The following is a 17,460-nucleotide window of genomic DNA, read 5'->3' on the forward strand; positions in this document are numbered from 1 at the left end:
CGCCGTGCGCGCCACCGCGCCTGCCGCCGCCGAGCCATGGCCTCCCTCTCCTCCTCCGGCCCCGAGGCCGCCGCCTCCTCCTTCCCCTCGCCATCCCTCCTCCTCGTTTCCGCCGGCGGCAACCCCGGCGCTGGCCACGGCGAGTACGAGCCCGAGCTCCCCCGATCTGGATCGGATCTGGTACTGTAGAGTTGACTTTCCTCCCCCCGTTTTCTTCTCAAGTCCTCGCAATTTTACAGCAAGTGCTCATGTTCCTCAGTACATAACTTCTTGCATATAGCTCCGTTTCGCGCGTGTAATATGTCAAATTGTTTGCCTCGTGATGCTTTACATTTTGTTCAATTGCACCATGCTCATTAGAGGTCATCTTGATGCCCAAATCTCTGTTGCAAGAGGGCTAGTTGCTGTTATCTGCTGGTTCTTATCTGAACTTGGAGATTTGTCATTTTTGTATCATTTAATCTGTGCATCTTATGGGCATGAGCTCTACATGTGTTTTGTTGTATGCCATGCCATCTTTCCAAGGGTGTATGCCATGTATTTTTGCGATCTCCGTGGTGACTAGCACAAGCATGCAAAGTAGGCTCCGTAATGTTTCTGATTTCAGGGACTTAGTGATTTCTCTAAGTCCTTGTCTGCTGTTATTTTGTTGCCATGTAAACATGATGCTACAGAGAGATCCATGCATATTTTGGAGATGTTCAGTAAGGACGTTTTGTAGCTATAGTTGTAATTGATCCATTCCTGCCCTTGTTTGCAATTATGGAGTACCATAGCATGACTCGATCTTGCTCTACTTTTGCTATAAAATATTTCTGGCAGATTCTTAACATGATATTCATTTTTGCCAAGCTTATTGTAGTTGATCCATACATGCTATGCTCTTGTTCTTGCCATGGATAGCTTCATACACATGCCATCTTACTGTAGGTATGCTTGTTTTGTCATGCATTGCTCGGTAGTGAGTGCATCAAGCTCACCAACATGCCTACATATTATTGTTTCTGCCATGCTCTGTTTTCTGCTAAGTCTGGAACCTGATAACGAAACTTGCTATGTTTACATGCTTGCTATCATATCTTCTGGTCCTTTTTGGCTTATGGTCAGTAAGTGTCGTGGTATTGTCACGGCAGATGTCCTCAAGCTAGGACTTAGTCGTGGAGCCATCGCCGCTAGGAAGCTTGAAGGGGTTAACGGGACAAGGAACACGAGGGTTTATACTGGTTCGGCCCCTTACGGTGAAGGTAAAAGCCTACGTCCAGTTGAGGTGGTATTGATTAGGGTTTCGATGACCAGGGAGCTTAACTTCTATGCCTGGCTCTCGATGAGATCTTTCTTGTCCCTAAACCGCTGCCGGGTCGTCCCTTTATATAGGGAGGCTGACGCCCAGCAGCTCTCAGAGTCCCGGCCGGCTCATAAGAGTGTCCGGCTCAGACTCTCAACTATTCTTGCCTTACACTACAAGTTCTACCATGATAATGATGTAACTACGGGCTTTAAGCCGTATCCGGGTCTTAAGCCCATCTTTGGCCCATCGTCTTTGTCGGGGATATACCCCGCGGTATGACCCGGCCGGGAGTATGACCCGGCCGGACTTGGCGCTTCATTGTAACCCGACGGAGGATTGGCGACTCATGAGCCTGGCGATTTAATGATGGCCCTGACGGCGGGTCAGACAGATGACAAGGGCCCAAGGCCCAGTAGGCCGGCTCATGTTATTACGGCCGGCTTAAGGCGGAAGGAATATTTCCTTTACGAGGAAGCAAGACCCGGACGTGTATTCAACTTGTAAGAAAAGATAGACTAGTCCTAGTCCTATTAGGACTCCACATATAACCCGCCCCTCTAACTTATATAAGGAGGGCCAGGGCTCCCCAAAGACAGACAAGCAACAAGAAATAATCTCTAGGGCTAAACACCGAGAGCCGGACCGGCGACTCTCCCGTGATCATAATGAGACCTAGCCCCAAACAGCACGTAGGGTTGTTATCGGATGATGTTTCCCGGGGCCCGAAGCTGTGTAAACCCTTGTCTTGTGCGTTGATCCGCCCTGCGTCTCTCATCCCAACCAACCCCTCTCAAGCTACTACATAGATGCGCTGGCCTCACGACTGAGTCCTCACGCTAAGGACATCTGCCGTGACAGTTCCACGACAGTTGGCGCCCACCGTGGGGCCGCGCATGGTGGTATTGAGTTCTTGAGGGGATCTAATCGAGGGATCAAGAATCTTGCGATTTCATCGGAGCCGGCATATACGAGATTCATTCAAGACAAGAGATTAGGGTTACGTGCCGCGCCGCACGCGTCTGGGCGTTTCCGCCGAATCAGATCGGAGTTTGCGTTTCGGCAGCTGCCCCGCCTACAAGGTCGAGTCTGATTGGTACAACCGATTTTGTCCGATTCGCCGAGTCGTTGTCACTGCATATGGACTGCAAGTTGCAACTAGTATGACCCGTGTTAAACAACCAATCGGAGTCCAAGTAGTAGTACTTTTCCCCAACACGTCAAACATCAAGTTTGACCCCCAAAAAGACACGAAGATGGATAGCCAAACTGACAGCAACCGAGCCACGGACCCGGAAGTGGATTGGATTTGGGTTCTTCCACGACCATGCCTGCGAGTTGCTCTGCCACTCCGGGCAGCTGCGGTCCCGCGCTGAGTAAGCCGGACCAGCCCTCCGCTGCCGTCCCGCGTCCTAGTCGCCGAACACCCCCGCTCTGCTTCTGCTGAAAGCCGCCGTCTCTGAGCCGCGGCCGCCTGGGTTGGCTGCAGCCAAAGCTGGCCACGACCCGTGGCTGGTCTGGGCCCCGCCTCCTGTCCGAGTCGCCGCATCGCCAACCGTCTCCGCCTCCGAGTCGCCACCTGACGCCATCTCCGGTTCGCCCTCGAGTGCCTCGTTTCCTCGTCGAGCGCCGCCATGGCACACCTCCAACGACCCGCCGGTGCGCCTCGCCCCTGTACCGTGGTTTCGACCCGCCATGGCCATGGCCCTCGCCTTCACTGTCGTGAGCCGCCCCGGTCATGCGGCAAATCGCCGGCTTCCTCCGGCCATGGCCCTGCCAGCAACGCCGCTCCATTCGGCCCCCGCCTTGTGTGGTTAAACCGGCCTGCCTCTGTTTCCATGAGGACCATGACCAACGTCATCACGGATTCGCCTTAAAACTGGCTTCGCCTCATCTACGACGGGTCAACGCCAAGCTGCTGCCTAGTAGTGTACTGAGCATCGTTTCGCATCGCCTCGCCTGAGGCCTCCTCTATTCTGGCCAGGTCAACTGCCGTGAGCCGCCTGGTTATGCATCTGCGGAGTCGCTGAAGTCTCCAAGCACGCCACCACGCGCAGAGCCGCCGCAATGTCAACCCGCCTGAATCCTAAGCCGCCTACATCACCTGCCACCAACTTGCGACGCCTTGAACCGCCGCGACCTCAAATCGCCACTTCCGCTGTCTTTCAAACCGCCCGTCGCCGGCTCCCGTTGGGTTCCCGAACGACCTGCCTCTACGTCAGAACCGCCACCGGCGGCCGGTGGAGAGCCACCCCGGACTATCTCTGCTTGATCGCCAAGTGCGCCTCCAACTACAGCTTGGCCGCGGCCCTGCCGTGTTGGCGACTATCCAGCACGCCGGCGGCTCAGCTGCATCACGCTGCCATGTTTTCAACCTACCCCCGCTGTCGTGGAATTGTCACGGCAGATGTCCTCGAGCTAGGACTTAGTCGTGGAGCCATCGCAGCTAGGAAACTTGAAGGGGTTATGCGGGACAAGGAACACGAGGGTTTATACTGGTTCGGCCCCTTACCGTGAAGGTAAAGCCTACGTCCAGTTCGAGGTGTTATTGATTAGGGTTACAATCTCCAGGGAGCTAAACAGCTATGCCCGGCTCTCGGAGAGATTGTCGTCGTCCCAAACCGCTGCCGGGTCGTCCCTTTATATAGGGAGGCTGACGCCCAGCAGCCCTTAGAGTCCCGGCCGGCTCATAAGAGTGTCCGGCTCGGGCTCTAAAACAATACTTGCCTTACACTACAAGTCTACTATAACAATGATTGTAACTACGGGCTTTAAGCCATATCCGGGTCTCAGCCCATCTCTAGCCCATTATCCTGAAACTTAGCTCCGGGCTTCTGGTAATGATCCTTGGAGTAACCCGGCCCTCCTGGCGGGTGACCCCCAGGTCTATATCCTCAACATTAGGCCCCAGATTGACTTGAGCCGGCTCATGTCAATCTTCAGCTCCGCAGTCAGAAAAAATCTCCGGCTTATCATTCATGTGAAGGTCATAACCTGGAGTGACGTCATCCTCCGGACTCCGGGTAATCCGCCGTGACGTCATCCTCCACTAAGTCCGTTTGTTACTCCGCCAGATCCGCAACGGATCTTTGCTTTTACTGACCTTCCGAGAATCGAGGCGCCGTGAGGGGGGAGATAACCACGCCGTGGCCTCCTCAAATCCCGCGCCCGCTTATGACTCGGCCTTATAAATAGGCCGGCCCGGCACTCTCTTCTTCACATTCTCCTTCTTCTTCCTCGCACTGCCGTTCCTCTGCCCGAGCTTCTGCCGCCGCCGCCGTCGCACCCCTGGTCTTCCTCAACCCGGCCGCTGCATCAACCTGACTCGGACCAGATAACGTCAGCGACCTCCGCTCTTCTCCAGCTCCGGTGAGTCCCCTCTGCCTTACTAGCATAGATCTAGGACAGAGTTCATCTGTGTTCTTCATGTTCATCACTGTTACCGCAAGTTTCGGTAACCCCTGTAGCCACTGCCCCCGTTGATCCTTAGGCTTGTGTAGAACCACCGCGGTAGATATCTGAGGTTCATTTCTTCTGCAAGAACACCTCTTTTTACTGCATAAGGACTGGGTTCCATCTCAAGAACCTCCCCTGCTTCTGTTTTTTAGGTCTAGAAAACTTTCTCCGCTCTGACTACTTTGATCCAAAAAAGTTACTGTAATATGTGAAATCTGTTTACCACACTTAGTAAAAACTGCAGTCCTTGAATCTTAGCGGCTTATATTTCCGACTTAGAGAAAACACGCACCGTAGAACTTTCTGGTTTAAAGAGAATCATGCTCTGTAGTATCTTCCGACTTAACCGCAGTAAGCCGTAGACGACCAACTTATCCTAAAAGCCCCGACGGCTTAGATAACCCACCGTATCAATACATACCATTAGTCCCCTTCATAAGCCGTCATTGTAACTTGAATGATATACTCCGGCTTATAATTAACCCGGACACCTTTCTCTTCCTCGTAGACCACCAACCGTCACCATGCCTCCCAAGGCTCCCATCACTTGCAACTGGATGAAATCCAGCGTCACCGAAGAGACCCTGGCCAACTTCGTTAAATCCGGATATCTGCCTAAGAAGGAAGTGATGTCCTACCGTGCCCCTGACCCGTCCGAAGAAAGGCCACAGCCGAGAGACGGGGAGGTAGTGATCTTTGCCGACCATATGAGCCGGGGCTTCGCACCGCCCGGCTCAAAATTCTTTCGGGACGTGCTCAACTTCTTTGATCTTCGGCCTCAGGATATAGGACCCAATTCCATATCCAACATCTGCAACTTCCAAGTTTTTTGTGAAGTATATCTTGGAGAAGAGCCGAGTCTGCTGCTCTTCAGAGAGCTATTCTATTTGAACCGCCAAACCGAGTGCGCAAACGGTCCAAGTCTAGAGTTAGGCGGCATCTCCATCCAACGGCGCAGGGATTGTCTGTTCCCTTACGCAGAACCGCCAAGTCACCCCAAGGACTGGAACATGACTTGGTTCTACTGCCAAGACACGTCCCCGGCTGATGAGAGCCCGCTGCCCGGCTTTCGCCCAACGCGCCTGGAGCCAACTCATCCATTATCCGACAAACTGACTGCCGCAGAACGCCAGCCTCTGCTTCCAACGATCAACAAGATCAAAGCCCTGCTAGGCAATGGTCTGAACGGAATTGACCTGGTCCGGGTCTGGATCTCATGGCGGGTGATCCCATTGAGCCGCCGCCCCGGCTTAATGTGTGAGTACACCGGGCGAAAGGATGACCCGCAGAGGCACAGTCGCAATGATCTTCCAGAAGACGTTGCTAAAGAAGAGACCAAGGCTCTTTTAAACGAGAGCCTGGCAGACTGTGGAAGAACCGGGCTAGCCCCGTTCTGCAAGACCAATCCAGCCCCAGCGGTAAGCCGCTGACTTTAACCTTTCCATTTTGTTTTACCTGTCATCTTACTAAGAACTCATTACTGTATTTCTCAGGCTGATGATAAATTCTGGCGGGTCAAGTATGACCACGAGGCGGCCAAGAAGGCCAGGAAGGCGAAGAAAGCCGCCAAGAGAGCCGCCCCTCGGCAAAAGGGAAACAGACCCACTGCTTCGGAGCTGCTGCAATTAAGCGATAGCTCCGAGTCAGAGGTAACCCTTAAATCTTTTAAATTCTTGCAGTATATGTTGTCTGATGCTGTCCGCCTTATCAACACTTGCTTATTGACAGGATGACACCGGCGCCAGTAACCCGGCGGTCGAAGAGGTAACATCACTTTCCTCCGGCTCGGAGCCTTTACCACAGCTGAAACTCCGAAGGGTAACCCGGAAAGTAAGCTTTTCCCATCCATTAGCTCACCGAGACCCTCAATTTCTTTTGAAGCAGCAGGTTCACGAGAGCCGGCGTCACACCCGGGCCCGCAAGGACACCGACCTCTCCATTGGGTTACCCGACGCAACGAGAAAACGCCGCACTGAGGTTTTTTCTCACCTGTACCCTTTTCATCCGTTGGCGGGTGTCATCCGTCAGCCACTCAACTCTTCTGACTCCAATTACCAGGAGACCTCCCCCTCCTCGGGTGACTCCATGCAGTCAAGTCTGCCGGCCTTCAAGACTGCCCCCGGGTAACAACAATCTCCTTAGATTATCTGTCTGTACTTACCCTTTGTATGCCTAACACTTCTGCCTTTTCAGTGCCCAGGCAAAGCTCACCAAAAGAGTAAAGAAGACCAGGTCAGCCGGAGTGCCCGACTTGCCTGAGCCGGAGACGACGGCTCAAGAGCCGCCAGTCGCCTCCGCCCCTGAAGCCACCATTCCCATGGACACGGCGCCTGAAGCCCCTGCCCCGACCACCAAGACAACGACCGAAACATTAGCTAACCCGGAGGCCTCCGGCTCAGCCCCACCAGCTAACGACCCGGACGTGGTAATTACCCGGACGGAGTTTGTTGAGCCGGGGAGGCCGACCGCGCTGGCCAAATGCTCCGCGAGGGGGGAGTTGCTACAACCCCACCGGGTGAATCTGGATCTCTCCAGCTACACCGACTTAAGTATTGGAGAACTCGTCTCAGGCTATATCAGCCAGGTTCACAAGAGCCGGGACGCCGAGATCGCCATGGTCAACCAGATCCAACACAAATCTGAGGTAACCTTCTGCTGTTCTCTTACTTTCCGCATAGTGATCCTTGCCATTCTAGCCCCCAAGTCTAGGACTTATACTTGAATATGTTGTAGACTTTAGATTCCGGCTTACTGAACTGAGCCGGCCGTACATAGATAGATACGTTCAATATGCATTAGCCCCCAAGTGCCAAGTGTCTTTGCTTGGAAAGCGCTTGGGACTTTATAGGATGACTGTTAATAACCCGGAAATATATGTAGGCTGTTGGCAAGAAATTAGAGTCAGACCTGGCGGATCTCAAGAGCCGGCTGAAGGCACAAGAGATGGAGACCCGGAAGGCAAATGCCAAGTTTGTCTCCAGCATCGCCGCTCAGGAGAAGTTGAAGACTGAATTCGACGCTGAGCGGAAGGCCTGGGCTGAGGAGAAAACTGCACTAGTGACCCGGGCAGAACAGGCGGAGAAGGCCCTTACTGAGAAGACCGCTGAGCTCTCCGGTCTAAAGCGCCAAGTGTCCCAAATGGTAGCTGCCATCTTCGGTAAGTCGCCTCACCGGCTTTCATTCACGTTGGAATGTTTACATCTCTTAACTCATCCTTACCACCGGGTCATCTGATGTTGTTAAACAGGTTCCAGAAGCGCCAACTTGAACCAGAGCGTGGTCACCAAGTTAAAGGCCGTGTACACCCTGGTGGAACAGCTCTACACCGGGTCACAGCGGGCTTTAGCTGTGGTGGCCCTGTCGAATGAAGTGCCAACTCATCTGGCCGAAGTCCTGCGCCGGCTTGCAGTTCTGCCGCAGCGGATCCAGGAGCTACGACGAGCATCCGCGAGATCCGGAGCAATCGCCGCACTGAGCCGGGCCAAAGCCTTCTTGCCGGAGCTAGACCCGGCAGACATCGCCCTGGGTTATCCCAGCCTGAAAGAAGACGGCTCAGCGTTCGACCAGAAGGACTTCGCGGCTTGTGTGAAGGCTGTGCGCCCGGTGGCCACCATCATCGGGAACGATACCGATTTAACCAAGTATCAGCCGGGATACAACGCGGAGAATCAGAGGATTCCAACCCCTCGCTATGAAGCCATCAATCTGATTCCTCCGGCTCGCCAGCACACCTTCGCCCCGGAGATTAACCCGGACGGGTTAATTGATGAAGAAGCTCAGTTCGAAGCTCTCAGTGGCATCAACTGGAAGTCGTCGACCTTCGAAGCCTTGGGATCAGCCGGAGCAGAAGATGAACCGGGGACTTCGACTCAGCAGGCGTCATAAACCGGCTAGCAGCTCACCAAACAACGCTCCAACCTTGAAACTTTGAAAGATTTTTGTAATAGAATAGGTGCAACAATTTATCTCTGCCGTGCCCTCGTGCACGTAATGAATGCTGAAATCCTTTGAAGTCATTCTTTTTGATGCTCCTCCGGGTTATAATTATCCTTCGTACTTCTCAACCTTTCTTAAAAAAGTACCTTTAAGTATCTGCATAAGAAGGCCAATCACACGTCACAAGGCGGCTTACCGCCCTGAGAATCAGGTGTCTGAGATGGGTAACCCGGAAATTCAAACCAAAAAGACTGGTCTTTAACTATATTCTGAACACAGCCGTGATAACACACTCAACAGCTTGTAAGCATACTTCCGGGTTAAATAACCCGGGTAGCACGGTTAATATTTGAACTCGAATTTACTTGTCTTGATGACATCCATGATGCTCAACTAACAAGATAAACCAAAATTAAGCCGGCAAGTGAAGCCCGGCAGTACATACTTTGACATAATCAGAGTAAACTTGTGGTAAAATGTAAAAATTTAAGGACTTCCGGTTCGAATACGACCAGAACCTCGGTCCAAAGGGGTTAAGCTAAGATTCGGATACGATCATATAGCCCCTAGTGGGTTCGGCGATGCCAATCAAGAGGGTATCGACAGCTATGTTCTCTTGGGTTCGAATACGACCCATGTTTGAACAGGAAGCCCCCAAGTGATTCTGAAAATTGTTTAACGACGCTGATTCGAATACGATCCGCGTCGGTTCTCAGAGGGGTTACACTATGATTCAAATATGACCAAAGGCAACCTCCCAATGGGCTCGGCACTTTGCCGATCAAATGGGTATCGACAGCTATGTTCTCTTTGGTTCGAATACGACCCATGTGTGAACAGGAAGCCCCCAAGTGACTCTATTGCTTACAGCTAGATTCGAAGACGATCATAATCCGGATCTTCTGTAAGTCAGCATGTAAAAAACAACACCCATATTTGGGAGAGAGCAAAGGACAGATGTCCTGCTTTATTACTTTATCATAATATATACATGGCTGAGATAAATATGTACATCACAAGAGCTGGTAGCTCAAGTGTAGTAAGGCCGAAGCTGAGCTATGTTCCACGGCCGACGGGTCTCCTCCTCAGATTTACGCGAGTCCTTATGCTCCCGGATATCAATGAGGTAATATGACCCGTTGTGCAAGTTCTTACTGACCACAAAAGGCCCTTCCCAAGGCGGGGATAACTTGTGTGCATCTGTTTGATCCTGGATGAATCGGAGCACCAGGTCGCCTTCTTGGAAGACCCGGGATTTGACCCGGCGGCTATGATAACGGCGCAGGTCCTGTTGGTAAATCGCTGAACGGGCGGCTGCCACATCACGCTGTTCGTCCAACAAGTCCAGAGCATCTTGGCGCGCCTGTTCATTATCCGTCTCAACATAAGCCGCCACACGAGGTGAATCATGACGGATGTCGCTGGGGAGAACTGCTTCTGCTCCATAAACCATGAAGAAAGGCGTGAAACCTGTAGACCTGTTAGGAGTAGTGTTGATGCTCCACAAGACGGAGGGCAACTCCTCCACCCAACAACCCGGCGTCCGTTGCAAAGGGACCGAGAGCTGGGGTTTGATGCCCTTCAGAATCTCCTGGTTAGCTCTCTCAGCTTGACCATTGGATTGGGGGTGTGCCACTGAAGAAACATCAAGCCGGATATGCTCTCTGTGACAAAACTCCTCCATAGCGCCTTTGGACAGATTAGCGCCATTGTCTGTTATGATGCTGTGTGGAAAGCCGAAGCGGAAGATCACCTTTTTCATAAACTGAACCGCCGTGGCTGCATCACACTTGCTAACTGGCTCAGCTTCCACCCACTTCGTGAATTTGTCCACTGCCACCAAGAGGTGGGTCTTCTTATCCTTGGACCGTTTAAAAGGCCCGACCATATCAAGCCCCCAGACCGCAAAGGGCCAAGTGATCGGGATCATCCTCAATTCCTGAGCCGGCACATGAGCCCGTCGTGAGAACCTTTGGCAGCCGTCGCATTTACTGACCAAGTCCTCTGCATCAGCGTGAGCCGTCAGCCAATAAAAACTATGACGGAAAGCCTTGGCCACAAGAGATTTTGAACCGGCATGATGGCCACAGTCCCCTTCATGGATTTCGCGCAAGATCTCTTGACCTTCCTCAGGGGAGATACAACGCTGGAATGCCCCTGAAATACTGCGATGATGCAACTCGCCATCGATAACAATCATTGACTTAGCCCGCCGGGTTATTTGCCTGGCCAGAATTTCATCCTCAGGCAACTCTCCCCGGGTTATATAAGCCAGGTATGGTATTGTCCAGTCTGGTATGATATGCAGAGCCGCCACCAGTCGTGCCTCCGGGTCAGGGATAGCCAAGTCCTCCTCTGTAGGCAACTTAACCGAAGGGTTATATAGGACATCCAGGAAAGTGTTAGGCGGCACCGGCTTTCGCTGAGAGCCTAGCCGGCTTAACGCGTCAGCCGCCTCGTTCCGCCTGCGATCGATATGCTCCACTTGGTATCCCTGGAAGTGCCCGGCAATGGCATCAACCTCGCGGCGATAAGCCGCCATTAGAGGATCCTTAGAATCCCAGGTGCCAGATACTTGTTGAGCCACCAAGTCCGAGTCACCAAAACACCTCACCCGGCTTAAGCTCATTTCCTTAGCCACCCGAAGACCGTGGAGCAAAGCCTCGTATTCCGCCGCATTATTAGTGCAAGGAAACATCAACCGTAGCACATAATGGAACTTGTCACCTTTAGGGGAAGCCAAGACAACACCAGCCCCCGAGCCCTCCAGCTGCCTGGACCCATCAAAGTGAATAGTCCAATAAGTGTTATCCGGCTTTTGCTCGGGTACTTGTGACTCTGTCCAATCATTGATGAAATCCACCAAGGCCTGAGACTTGACAGCAGTGCGTGGCACATATTTAAGGTCATGAGGTCCAAGCTCTATAGCCCACTTAGCAATTCTCCCTGTAGCCTCTCTGTTTTGGATAATATCACCAAGAGGGGCGGAACTGACCACAGTAATGGGATGACCCTGAAAATAATGCTTAAGCTTCCGGCTCGCCATAAACACCCCATACACGAGCTTCTGCCAATGTGGATACCTCTGCTTGGACTCAATGAGCACCTCACTGATATAATAAACCGGCCGCTGAACCGGATGCTCCTTTCCCGCCTCCTTGCGCTCCACCACAATAGCCACGCTGACGGCTCGTGCGTTTGCCGCCACGTACAGCAGCAAGGGCTCCTTATCAACCGGAGCAGCAAGGACAGGGGGCTCTGCCAGTTGCTTTTTCAAATCCTCAAAAGCGGTATTAGCCGCATCATTCCAGATGAAGTTGTCAGTTTTCTTCATCAACTGATATAAGGGCATAGCCTTCTCACCCAACCGACTTATAAACCGGCTTAAAGCAGCGATGCGACCCGCCAAACGCTGAACGTCATTTATGCACGCCGGCTTAACCAAGGAAGTGACGGCCTTGATCTTCTCCGGGTTAGCCTCAATGCCTCTGTCAGAAACCAAGAAACCCAATAGCTTGCCCGCAGGAACACCAAAAACACATTTGGCCGGGTTAAGCATCATCTTGTAGACCCGGAGATTATCGAAGGTTTCCCTTAAGTCATCTATCAGGGTTTCCTCCTTGATGGACTTAACCACAATATCGTCCACGTACGCGTGAACATTGCGCCCGATCTGTTTATGGAGACAATTCTGTACACAACGCTGGTAAGTCGCCTGCGCACACTTGAGCCCAAAGGGCATAGAGACATAGCAGAAGGCTCCAAAGGGAGTGATGAACGCCGTCTTCTCCTGGTCCTTAACTGCCATCTTAATCTGATGATACCCGGAATAAGCATCCAAGAAACTTAAGCGTGCACAACCTGCCGTAGCATCAATGATTTGATCGATACGGGGGAGAGCAAAAGGATCAGCCGGGCACGCCTTGTTCCAGTCCGTGTAGTCCACACACATCCGCCAGGTGCCATTCTTTTTAAGTACAAGCACCGGGTTAGCCAACCACTCTGGGTGAAAAACCTCAACAATGAACCCGGCCGCCAAAAGCCGGGCCACTTCTTCACCAATAGCCTTCCGCCTCTCTTCATTGAACCGTCGAAGGAACTGTCTGACCGGCTTAAATTTTGGATCAACATTGAGAGTGTGCTCAGCGAGTTCTCTAGGTACACCTGGCATGTCAGAAGGTTTCCATGCAAAGATGTCCCTATTCTCACGGATGAACTCGATGAGCGCGCCTTCCTATTTCGGGTCCAGATTTGCACTGATGCTGAACTGCTGAGACGAGTCACCTGGAACAAAATCAACAAGTTTAGTCTCATCAGCTGATTTAAACTTCATTGCTGGTTCATTCTCCGTGGTTGGCTTTTTCAGAGAGGTCATATCTGTTGGGTCAACATTGTCTTTATAAAATTTCAACTCTTCTGTGGCACAAACAGACTCTGCATAAGCCGCGTCACCTTCCTCACACTCCAGAGCCACTTTCCGGCTGCCGTGAACCGTAATGGTCCCGTTGTGACCCGGCATCTTGAGTTGTAAGTACACATAACACGGCCGTGCCAGGAACTTGGCGTAAGCCGGCCGCCCGAATATAGCATGGTATGGACTTCTTATCTTGACCACCTCAAAGGTCAACTTTTCCACCCTGTAGTTGTTCTCATCACCGAAGGCCACTTCCAGTTCGATCTTGCCGACTGGATAAGCCGATTTACCAGGTACCACACCATGGAAGATAGTATTTGACTGCCTGAGGTTCTTATCAACTAGCCCCATACGACGGAAAGTCTCATAATATAGGATGTTGATGCTGCTGCCTCCATCCATGAGTACCTTTGTGAACTTATAGCCTCCCAGTTGAGGAGCCACTACTAAGGCCAGGTGGCCCGGGTTATCCACCCGGGGAGGGTGATCCTCCCTACTCCACACTATGGGCTGCTCCGACCACCGCAAGTAGCGTGGAACCGCCGGCTCAACAGCATTGACAGCCCTCTTGTGAAGCTTCTCGTCTCGTTTGCACAAACTAGTGGTGAACACGTGATACTGTCCACCGCTAAGTTGCTTCGGGTTGGTCTGATAGCCCCCCTGTTGCTGTTGATGACCCTGACCAGACTGTTGATTGAAGCCCCCTTGATCGTTCTGGGGACCGGAATTTGACCCGCCGCCCGGGCCATGAAAGCCGCCAGCGCCGGAGCCGCCTACGCCTGGGCCGCCTGCGCCTGGGCCGTTGTAGTTTTTAAAGGCCTTCATGATAGCACAATCCTTCCACAGATGAGTCGCTGGCTTCTCTCTAGAGCCGTGTCTTGGACAAGGTTCATTCAACAGCTGCTCCAGAGAAGGTCCTGACCCGCCGCCTCGGGGAGGGGGCCTCCCCTTGCGTCGCTGGTTGTTGCCTTGGGTGTTGGCTACGAACTCCAGGCTGCCATCGGCCTTGCGCTTGCCTCCTCCTTGATTCCCCGGGTTAAACTGAGGGCCCTTGCCATTGCCGTTCTTCTTTCCCTTCCCTGTCCTTTCATCATCTGAAGGGGGATCCTTGGTACCATCGGAATCCGCGTATTTGACAAGAGCCGCCATTAGTGTACCCATATCCGTGCAGTCATGTTTAAGCCGCCCAAGCTTCATCTTTAGGGGCACAAAACGACAGTTCTGTTCTAACATCAAGACTGCAGAGCCGGCGTCCATCTTATCTGATGAATGTATGATCTCCTTGACCCGGCGAACCCAATGGGTCGTGGACTCACCCTCCTGCTGCTTACAGTTAGTCAAATCCACAATCGACATAGACTGCCTACAGGTATCCTTGAAGTTTTGAATGAACCGGGCCTTCAGCTCAGTCCAAGACCCAATGGAGTTCGGTGGCAGCCCTTTTAACCACGTGCGGGCAGTTCCATCTAACATCATGGTGAAATACTTGGCCATGGCCGCCTCGCTGACCTCTAGCAGTTCCATAGCCATCTCATAACTTTCAATCTAGGCCGCAGGCTGTAAGTCAGCTGTATAATTAGGCACCTTCCTAGGGCCCTTGAAATCCTTAGGTAGACGTTCATTACGGATGGCCGGCACCAAACAAGGGACACCCCCGGTCCTGGTAGAAATACCCACATCAATGGACGCCGTTGGATAAGCCGGGGGGGTCTGATAAGCCGCCAATTGCGGCACCTGCTCCTCCTCTTGCCGTGCTTGGTCTGCGGCGTAGAAGGTTCCAACATGAGCCGGGCCATGGCCAGGGGGCGGCTCATGGCGTCGGACATTACTTGAGCCGGTCGCCGAGACCATGTGCCGGCTGTAACTCGGGCTCTGGCCTGGGCGAGGAGTTGAGTGGATCCGGTCCCGGCTGTAGGAGTATGCCTCTTGCTGTGCTAGAGCCGTCTGCAGGAGTTCTCTGACCCGGCGGGTCTCAATAGCCGTCGGAGAGTCGCCATCGACGGGCAGAGCCGCCAGCCGTGCCGCTGCGGCGATCATGTTCTCCAGCGGGTTATTATAATGGCCCGGGGGTATTGGTACATACTGAGGTGGGGCGGGGGGCCCCTGGGGAGGTCCCATCACTCGTGGTTGAACAAGGGGTCCAGACCCGGGTGTTACGACCCCTGGCGGGTGACTGGACCCTGCACCTGGTGTGTTGAAGAGGTTGCGCGGATCGTAGACCGGCGGGAGTCGAGATTGAGCCTTTTGATGCCTCCTTCTCATGACCTCATTGGCCGCGTTCTGATCCATCGTGAGTTGGAAGGACTGCGCCTGAATCAGCTGAGTCTGGGCATCGAGAGCCGCCCGTTCCGCAGCCAGCCTGATTCCTTCTGCTGCAAGATCCTCTTTGGCTCTTATCAAATCTAGTTTCAACTGTGCCACCTCCGCATCATGCTGGGCTTGATCCGCCGGGTCAACCGTGGCGGTTAACAGGGCCGTCATCTTGTCCGTGAGATCCATCAGCACCTGAGCCGGAGAAGGCACCGGGTTTCCCAATCCAGCAGCGGGGTTCTGAACGGGCTGTGCACCAGCCATAAAAACTCCAACCTGACTCGGCGGCTCAAAGAGGTCCGGAATACTGTTGCCATCGGAATAACTCATGAGCCTGCCATCTTGAAGTTGGTACAACGAGTTTGACTCATCCGTGGCCGACTCGCCGTCAGAGCCGGCGGCCGCCTCATCCCCAGTCCCAGATGGATCCGTGGGCCCTCCGTGGATGCATCCTACAAAAGCGCGCTTTAAGGCAGGCCGGGCCCGGGCGGGTCGCGCGCCCTGAGCCGTTTCGATGAGGTCGGCGCGGAGGTCCGGCTCGGGGCCCGGTTCTCCAATCTTGCCGATGAAGACATGAATTCCCCCGAAGGGGACCCGGTACCCGTACTCCGCTGAGCCGGCGGCGGGGCCCCAGTCTGCATTGTCGACGTAGAGCTTGCCGCGACGACTCTTGGTCATCCGGCCCACAGCGTATCCCTTGAGCCCTTCGAAGCTGCCCTTCAAGAACTCAAATCCGCCGTGCGCTGGCCCCACGGTGGGCGCCAACTGTCGTGGAATTGTCACGGCAGATGTCCTCGAGCTAGGACTTAGTCGTGGAGCCATCGCAGCTAGGAAACTTGAAGGGGTTATGCGGGACAAGGAACACGAGGGTTTATACTGGTTCGGCCCCTTACCGTGAAGGTAAAGCCTACGTCCAGTTCGAGGTGTTAGAGGGTTACAATCTCCAGGGAGCTAAACAGCTATGCCCGGCTCTCGGAGAGATTGTCGTCGTCCCAAACCGCTACCGGGTCGTCCCTTTATATAGGGAGGCTGACGCCCAGCAGCCCTTAGAGTCCCGGCCGGCTCATAAGAGTGTCCGGCTCGGGCTCTAAAACAATACTTGCCTTACACTACAAGTCTACTATAACAATGATTGTAACTACGGGCTTTAAGCCATATCCGGGTCTCAGCCCATCTCTAGCCCATTATCCTGAAACTTAGCTCCGGGCTTCTGGTAATGATCCTTGGAGTAACCCGGCCCTCCTGGCGGGTGACCCCCAGGTCTATATCCTCAACACCCGCCGATGTGGCCTTGAGCCGCCCCGTGCCCGCGCAGGCTCTGCTCTGGGGCCGCTTCTTCTGCCCCGTGGCCGCCTCTGGAGCGACCATCTCCGGCCCTGCGGGCTCTAGCCGCTCTCTCCGCCGGAGCAGGAGCCCTGCTTCCCATGTGCTTGCTCTGGCTGGAAAGAAGGAAACGAAGGAAAAGTCAAGGGCGGTTTAAAAAAAGGGGGTTAGCATGACCCGGAGGATCTCTCCCGAGCCGCTCGGTGCCCGGTTTAAACCACCGCATCTGTCGTCGTTGCTGCAGCTTTACGGCTGAAGGTTTTCGACAATAAGATCAGGTGATATCCATCTAAGTCTATTTTGTCATATATTTTTTCATCAAAGAACAATTACTCTGGCCTGTAATATTTTTACGCAGGGCGACTATTAAAAGAAAAAGGGGTGGTGTTATACCGCGGATGCACGTTCGGCTGTGTCGCGCGGCTTCACGGACAAGCGTGTCGCGGTCCGGTTTACATCAACGCGCCGGCCGACTCGCCCGTCCGCACCGCCTTACAATGCGGAGGACAACTTGCTCGTCCGCACCGGCTCACAAACACCGTGGCTGGTTTATCTGTCTGCTCCCGCGGCCGATTCACCCGTGAAGGATTCCGGTTTCACCTATTGATCATCAACTTCATGGCGGGTTATTTTCGGCCTAAACACATCAGTGATATTATACTGTGGAGATGGAGGCACGCCTACATCCTTTGGCACAGGTGGTCCTCGTTATTCAACGGACCCTCGCGCCGGCTTA

This window comes from Triticum aestivum, chromosome 2D, assembly GCF_018294505.1.
Source record: "Triticum aestivum cultivar Chinese Spring chromosome 2D, IWGSC CS RefSeq v2.1, whole genome shotgun sequence".
NCBI lineage: Eukaryota > Viridiplantae > Streptophyta > Magnoliopsida > Poales > Poaceae > Triticum > Triticum aestivum.